Here is a 7,812-nt window from a genome sequence, read left to right as displayed (position 1 = left end):
CTTTTCTTCTTCTTCATTTTGATAAATTTTATTCTTTTTTTTTCCCTTCAGGTTAAGGGATAAACCTGAATCATTTTTTTCTAAATTCTCATCAAATGTCTATTCTATTTCCCCTTCAGGATAAGGAAAAATCTTGAAAACACCGACAATCATTCTCGCTCAATTCTCAAGTATCTTAGAATGTCGGTGTCCCTTTTTCTTCAAATCTCCGTCAGAAAACCCAGTACTTATACTGGGGCATTTTTTTGAAAAAATCCAGTACTCGTACTAGTAAGCCTAGCGCACGTGCTAGTGTCTGGCTGACCGATCAGTTAGCCCCTCAGGTTTAGTCTTTGCACTAACCATTTATCGAAAATCAAAAAGCTCTAAATCCAATTTTGACCTTCGGGATATTCAAATCTCAATTTCAAGCCTTCACGTCACAATCTTTCCTCAATTTTTCTTAAATTCTATCAATCTTTCATCAATTTCTATCCCTTCTCATCAACTCCCTTTGAGATTCGAGTTTCGACTCAAACTTCCAACTCTTTTCTTTGAGATTCGAGCCTTGAATCGAATTCTTCAGCTTCCTTCAAAGATTTGAGTTTTTCACTCGAATCTTCATTTCTTCAAAGTCTAACCTTTCCAGTTTTCCTTTTGAGATTCAAGCCCTGACTCGAACTCTCCTGCCTTCCTTCGAAGATTTGGGTCTTAACTGAAGTCTTCTTTCCTTCAAAATCTGAACTTCCCAGTTTTCCTTTGAGATTCGAGCCCCGACTCGAACAAATTCAGCTTTCCTTTGAATATTTGAGTTTTGACTCGAATTTTCTTTCCTTTAAAAAATCTAAATTAGTCTAGTTTTCCTTTGAAGATTTGGGTTTCGACCTGAATTTTTTCTCCTTAGAAACCAAACTTCCTAGCTTTCCTTCGAAGGCTCGAGTTTCAACTCGAATCTTCTAGCTTTCCTTATAAAAACCTGAGTCCTGACTCAGTTGATCTTTCAAAACCAACTTTTGAGTTAGGCTTACCTTCAAAATCCAGTTTTATGCCAAGCTTGCCTTCAGAACTTTAAATTTATATTTACCTTCAGAATTGAGCCTCATGTTGGATTCTTCTCCAGAATCCCACTGATGTGTCAAAACTCGATGTTAAGCAAAGTTTTTCATCAAGGATTTCAGGAATATCTTACCAAATTGCCATAAAATAGTTGTTGATCTCAAAACTTTTATTACGTAAAGAATTTCCTCAAATCTGCTTAGTATTTCTTCCAAAAGGGCGAAGCTTTTGTGAAGAAAGGCTCAAACTTCAAATTTTCTATTGGTCAACCAAGAGGATGAAGGAAAATCCTCGATATGTCGGGCAAAGGAAAATTCAATGACGTTGAAAAGCCATAAATGAGCTGATATTGATCATAACCATGGCACATTCTTAAAGATTATTCTTTGGCAGTAAGACAGTGGAAATATCCTGGGCAGTAAAAGGAACCTACCCAATCCATATCTCCTCAGTCATTTGAGCTGCAATCAAATATCCACAAAAGGGATCTCTCAATTGTCGTCAAGATGAAGACGAATATGCGAGCTAGATCTCCGGAGCCAAAGAAGATTTGGATCATCTCCAAGATAAAAAAGTTTGTGAAGGATTCTTCCAGGAAAGTTCAGATCACCGTCGAGATGAAGGCGAGTGTGATGAACCTACCGACAAACCCTAAAAAATATTTGATTTCTGCTATCATCTAAAGACCTTTTAGAACCGATGTCATCAGCCTAATTCCTAAGAAAGAAAAAGAAGGATCGGAGCATCTCCAAGATGAAGGAGTTTGTGACGTACCCTTCCCCGAAAAAGAGAGAAAAGTCAGGACATCTCCAAAATGAAGGATGATGTAAAAGCCCAAGAAAGTTCCATGACTCAAAAGAGTGCAAAAAGATCATCATGGGAAAATGCCCAGGATATCAAATTGCCCAAACTACAAAGAATCTTATTTATCTATGTGAAATTCTTCTATCAATATCTTTTCATTCAGTTGCTTTTATAAAGCTAAGAATATTTCCTCTCCTTTCATATCAAGGAAATTGATAGCATCCTTGAAGAAAACCATCAACAAAAATTTGACTTTGATTCTGGATCTTATAGAGTTAACCCAGTTGGGGGTAATACTCTAGGTGGAAGAGGGAACATCTTTAAAAAGTGCTTACCTTCAATTACCTTGAAACAACTATAATTTTATCACTTTGGCAATATTTTCCAGCTTTCCTGATAAGAAATAAGAACTTGACATCCGTTTTGATACATCTTGGTGTTGCCTTCTCCATCTTTCGCTTTGATCGAGAGATTCACCTTCTTCTTTCTAAAAGGATTGCCTTATTCATCTTTTGCGTTGTCAAAAGATTTGCCTTTCTCCTTGATAAAAGGATCGCCTTCTTCATCTTTTGCTTTGATCGAAAGATTCATCTTCTCCTTGATAAAAGGATCGCCTTCTCCGTCTTTCGCTTTGATCGAAAGATTCACCTGCTCCTTGATAAAAGGATCGCCTTCTCCGTCTTTTGCTTTGATCGAAAGATTTGCCTTCTCCTTGATAAAAGGATCACCTTCTCCGTCTTTCGCTTTGATCGAAAGATTCGCCTTCTCCTTGATAAAAGGATCGCCTTCTCCGTCTTTTGCTTTGATCGAAAGATTTGCCTTCTCCTTGCTAAAAGGATTGCCATTTTCATATTTCGCTTTCACCTTCTCCTTTCTAAAAGGATTGCCCTCCTCATCTTTTGCTTTGATCAAGAGATTCGTCTCCTTGATAAAAGGATCATCTTATTCATCTTTCACACCATCGAAATATTTGCCTCCTGTTACCTTATTAATCTTGTTGAAAAAATTGTCTCACATCTCCTTATTTTCCATCTCCCACATTCCCAGAAGAGTTGCCCCATTTAGTTGAGGTACCTCTTTTGTCCCATCACGGTTTTGAGAATTCTGTATGGTTGTACCCATTCAGGTTAAGGGTCAAACATGTATTTTCTGCGAGAGGTCATCAATTTCAAAAGCTGATTTAGTCTCAGCAGTGAGACGCCCAAGATCATCCCTTTTCCAAGCTTTAGGGAACTCCATTTTTCCTCCTTTTGCGAACCCCTTTCGGATTTGTTCGTCCAAACTCCAAAGGTCCCATCATGGTTTCTTTATTCGAGGATTCCATTTGGTCATCCTCTTCAGATTAAGGGTTAAGCCTGAACCTTGCCCCTCGAGGTATCTTCCTTTTTCAGGTTTTGGTTAAACCTGAATCTCATTTCAATGAGTCTCCCTCATTTCAACGAGGTCTTTTCTTCCAGTCCCATCATGGTTCTTCCCATCGAGGAATCCATGTTTTGTATATCCATTCAGAATAGGATCCTACTTGAGCTTCATCTCACGAGGCATTTTCTAAAAAATGTCCCATCAAGGTCCTCATATATTTCTTTCCCCATCCAAATTATCTTGATATATCTTCGTCCCATCTAGGTTAAGGGCTAAACCTGCGTCATTCCAAAGGTTGATCTTGTCTCACCCATGAGACTTGATCAAAATGCTTATCTTTTATCATTTTGGGATCTTCACCCAAAGTCCCATCACGATTTCTTCATTATCTACTCAATCATATCATTTTCGAGGATTTTATCTCTCGAAGGCCATTCAGGATAAGATTTTAAGCCTGAAAAACATGTCTTTTCAAAATAATTCTTCCACACCCAGTTCAGGTTTGCTAAACTGGGGCATTTTTCAAAATTTGAAGTGTTTTCTTTGCCACTAAGCTCGACTTTCAACCGGCTTAGTAGCAAAGAGGGGCATCTGTGAACACCCCAAATTTTTCAAAATCTTTTAAATATCCCCTTTTTGCCGCTGATTTCATTTTATGAGTAGTTGAGTCACTTTCAAACCTAAATTCCAGTACATTTCCCAAAGTTTTATTGAAATTAAATTCATTTGTATATATCTGACTCGATTTCGGATCTAGATCCGATATCAGAATTCAAATCTGAGCAATGTCATACAATTTTTAATTGAATTCTCAAAATTACCAAAATAACTATTGAAAAGCTCAGACACTTCGCCCGGTATCTGTTTGGATCCATCGTGTTATATTCCTCGATTCGAGGTTTAAAACTCAAATATTTTCTCAAAACTCGGGTCCAAACCCATTTTCTTCCAAAATTGCTCAGAAAACCTTTCCTTTGTAAATATTTTTAAAAATTTTGCAAAATTATTTTAAACTCCTTAGTTTTTAGAATTTCATTCCAAAGAAAAAAAATATAAAAAAATGCAGAAAATGAAGAAAAGAACAAAAAATTATATATAGAAAAGAGAAATATAATTTTTAAAAGACCTCCTTTTGAAGAAAACAAACCTTTTAACTAAAACCATTCTTTTGCAAAAAGTTTTGAAAAGACCACCGTTTTGAAAACTTTTTCACAAGGAGCCGCCTTTTGGTAAAAGCCCTTTTAACGAAAATTTCTTTAGGGTTTCAGAAACCCTCTCTCTCGGTGTCCATCACATTTTCCTTCTCCCTCTCGTCCAAACTCTACAAGGCAAAACCCTCCATGTGCGACCTTCCCCCCAAAAACCCTTCATCACCAACAGCATTTTACTCTCCTCCGTCCATCTGCAACAGAAATCTCCATTCTCATCCTCCATCGCCTGGATCCTCCCTAAGCCCTTCATCTCCAACAGAAATCCCCTTTTCGAACTCTTCTTCTCGCTCGTTAAAAAGGCATGAAAGGGGAAGGAGAAGGAGGGAGGGAACACCTTGAACGGGACTCCAATCTTCATTTCCTCTTCTCTCCCTTGTATCCATCTTTCTATTACCCTTGGCGAAGTGAATCTGCTCTGCCGTTAAAGGAAAGCTAGCCCTGCAAGACCTGGAGGAAACCCACAATAATACAAAAAGGACCCATTACCTCTTCTGGTTCCCGATTCCCTCTATCAAGGCAACAAAACGCCCTTTCCTGCTTCTGTAGTTCCATTTTTTTTTTCTGTTTTTCCATTAACGCACCGACGGTGGCGGTGAGTTGCTTGTGCAATGACAACCCCACCCTGTGCTACATCAAAAGGAAGGACTCTGTTCCAACATCTTCTCTCCCCATTATCTTTACATATGGCGAATTTTTTTTTTTAGTCTTTGGTTATTTCGATTGTCTATTACATTTTGGTTTCGTTTGATTTCCTGCCTTGGATTGTACTGGTCCTTATTTCTTTCATATCCAGCATTCGCATCCTATGTAATGGCCTGTGTAATTGATTTCATATTCACGTTTGATTCCCTGTTATCTTAAATTGTTGTTTGAGTAGTAGAAATGCCATTCATATATGTGTTTGCCTCTGCACCTTATTCCTTTAATTCAAGCTTCAATCCCACTGCACGCTGCATCTCTGCTTTTTATCAAGTTCTGAGTTCTGTAAGAACTGCCCAGAATTGGGTTTTGTAATATTAAGGCAAACGAGTTTGCCAAGAAATCTTTAAAAGACACAGGATCCGTTTCTTTCACTTGATGGTTTGTCACAGGTCCGTTGGGATGTGCTTGAGCTTCTGCTCTCAAACTTGATGGGCGAATTTGGATAATACACATTTTGTTCAAACAAAAGACTCTTCGTATTTCCAATTGGCGTACACCCTCCTTTATCTTGCTAGAACCTATTGATCAATTTGCTACAGTATGAGATAGTATGGGATGAAGATGTCCTGCATTGAGAAAACCTATGCAGACAAGCTGGGATGTTTCAGTGAATGTGACACAGGTATAACATTCTGGTAGTGTTTTCATGGATTTTGATAAGGAGGAAAATAATATTTTCTTTTACCAAAAGACCATGGAGATCGTCCCCCATAACAATGGCCGAGTGAGGATGGTGCAGTGATTAATCAAAATGAGAAGTTACCTGCTCTAGGGCCGGTCCAGGTGAGTTCCAATTCCAATTTTGAAATATTATCTCTGTGCAGTTTTCTTTTTCCATTTTTTTTTATTTTGATCATGGATGTACATTCACATACAGCCACCAACCCACCTTATGGCTTCCATTGCTCTCTGTTATAAATCTTGAATCTATATATCCTGAGCATATCCACATATCATATTTAGATGTCATCATGATATTGCAATAAGCTGAGTTTTTTTTATTTTATTTATGTTCAGCAAATAGGAGATTAGTAGTGATCATTTTCTTTTACTCCTCTATTGCAATAACATGATAATCTACATCGTTGGTGTCATCAATATAATGATCATTCGCATTTTCATGTGGATCTTATGTATGAGCAATATTTTGTTTGGGAGATGTTTGCTAATTTCTAACCTAACTGAGCTTATCTAATCGTTTCTTCCTTCTCCATACGAGAGATCCGATTTTTATTGAGAGTTACGGTATAATTTGGGTCAAACCTGCGTGCTGGGCCTTCAAAGTTGTGTGTCAAGACTGAAAATTCTGATCTAAATGTATGTGAAATTCGGGCTTGATCTGGGTTTGTTCTCTTTTGTGCCCAAAATTGGTTTTCCAAGCCTCTGAGCAGGAGATGCTGCTGCTGGGCTCAATCCTATCATAACAAATGTGGTTAGTGAAACCAACATCGGTGACTTGTGTACCAGACCTTTGAGAGGCATATATGCACACTGTCCACAATCAGCAATTTGAGAGACTGGTGATGATCATTCAAAACTGTGAAATAGCTGAAGTCGATTCGTTCGCATGACTTAAGTATGTTAGAGTTCAGCAGAATTTTTCATAACTGGAAGTGTTGATGGACACTTGAAATTTTGGAAGAAGAAGCTTGCTGGCATAGAGTTTGCTAAACATTTCAGATCTCACCTTGGTGCCATCGAAGGCTTGGTTGTTAGTGTTGATAGTCTCATTTGCTGCACAATATCAAGTGACCATTCTGTGAAAATATACGATGTTGTCAACTATGACATGATGGTTATGATGTGTTTACCACATATTTCTGGTACGGTTGAATGGGTGTACAATCATGGTGATGTCAAGGCTAAACTTGCCATTAGTGACAAGAACTCCCCTTATGTTCATGTCTATGATGCTCATGTTGGTTCCACTGAACCTATAATATGGAAGGAGGTTCATATGGCACCAGTTAAAGTTATGAAGTACAGTCATACCAATGATACTGTGATATCTGCAGACACTAAAGAATGCAAGACAACCGTCTCTACCATAGAGGTCAGTTCAGATGGCAAGCAGTTCTCTGTTACATTTCCTGACCGCAGAATATGTGTATTTTGGTTCAAGAAAGGGAAATTAAGGCGACTGCGTGATGAATCATTAGAGTTGGTCCAAGATCTGCAAAGAAGTGATGTTCCACTATACCGGTTAGAAGCAATAGATTTTGGGAGAAGAATGGTAGTTGAAAAAGAAATAGAGAAAACAGAAAATGCTCCACAGATCAATGCCATTTTAGATGAAAATTCTAACTTTCTTCTTTATGCAACACTGCTGGGTATAAAGATTGTTAATTTGCATACAAATAAAGTTGCTAGTGGAAAAGTTGAGAACAATGAACGTTTTCTTAAAAATTGCTCTTTACCAAGGTGACAGAAGTAGTAAAAAGGCTAGGAAAATTCCTGCAGTCTCAGAAGCCTAAAGGTTGTTGTTAGTTCGTTTGCACCCACAGTGGCTCTTGAGTTGCTGTAAACCCATGTATATACACCAATAGCCCTTGAGTTGTTATGGCTTCACATGTACAAGCATTCTCCACTAACATAGGCATTTAGGTAATTCTTTGTACCTCTCTTCATATATTGTATACAGGCATTGTATATGCATTTTTATTCTTTTGTTTAGCATAAGTACATTCATTTCATATAT

General features: G+C 37.9%; 1 pseudogene; it reads left to right on the top strand.

Moving 5' to 3' along the window:
* Positions 1-5,669: 5,669 nt before the first annotated feature.
* LOC149840301 (peptidyl-prolyl cis-trans isomerase CYP71 pseudogene) lies at positions 5,670-7,588 on the top strand (annotated as a pseudogene).
* Positions 7,589-7,812: the final 224 nt, after the last annotated feature.

Source organism: Nuphar pumila, chromosome 4 (genome assembly GCF_984573655.1).
Source record: "Nuphar pumila chromosome 4, dmNupPumi1.hap1.1, whole genome shotgun sequence".
Classification (NCBI taxonomy): domain Eukaryota; kingdom Viridiplantae; phylum Streptophyta; class Magnoliopsida; order Nymphaeales; family Nymphaeaceae; genus Nuphar; species Nuphar pumila.
Note: the sequence above shows the minus strand (reverse complement) of the source record. Positions and strands in the feature narration are given on the sequence as shown.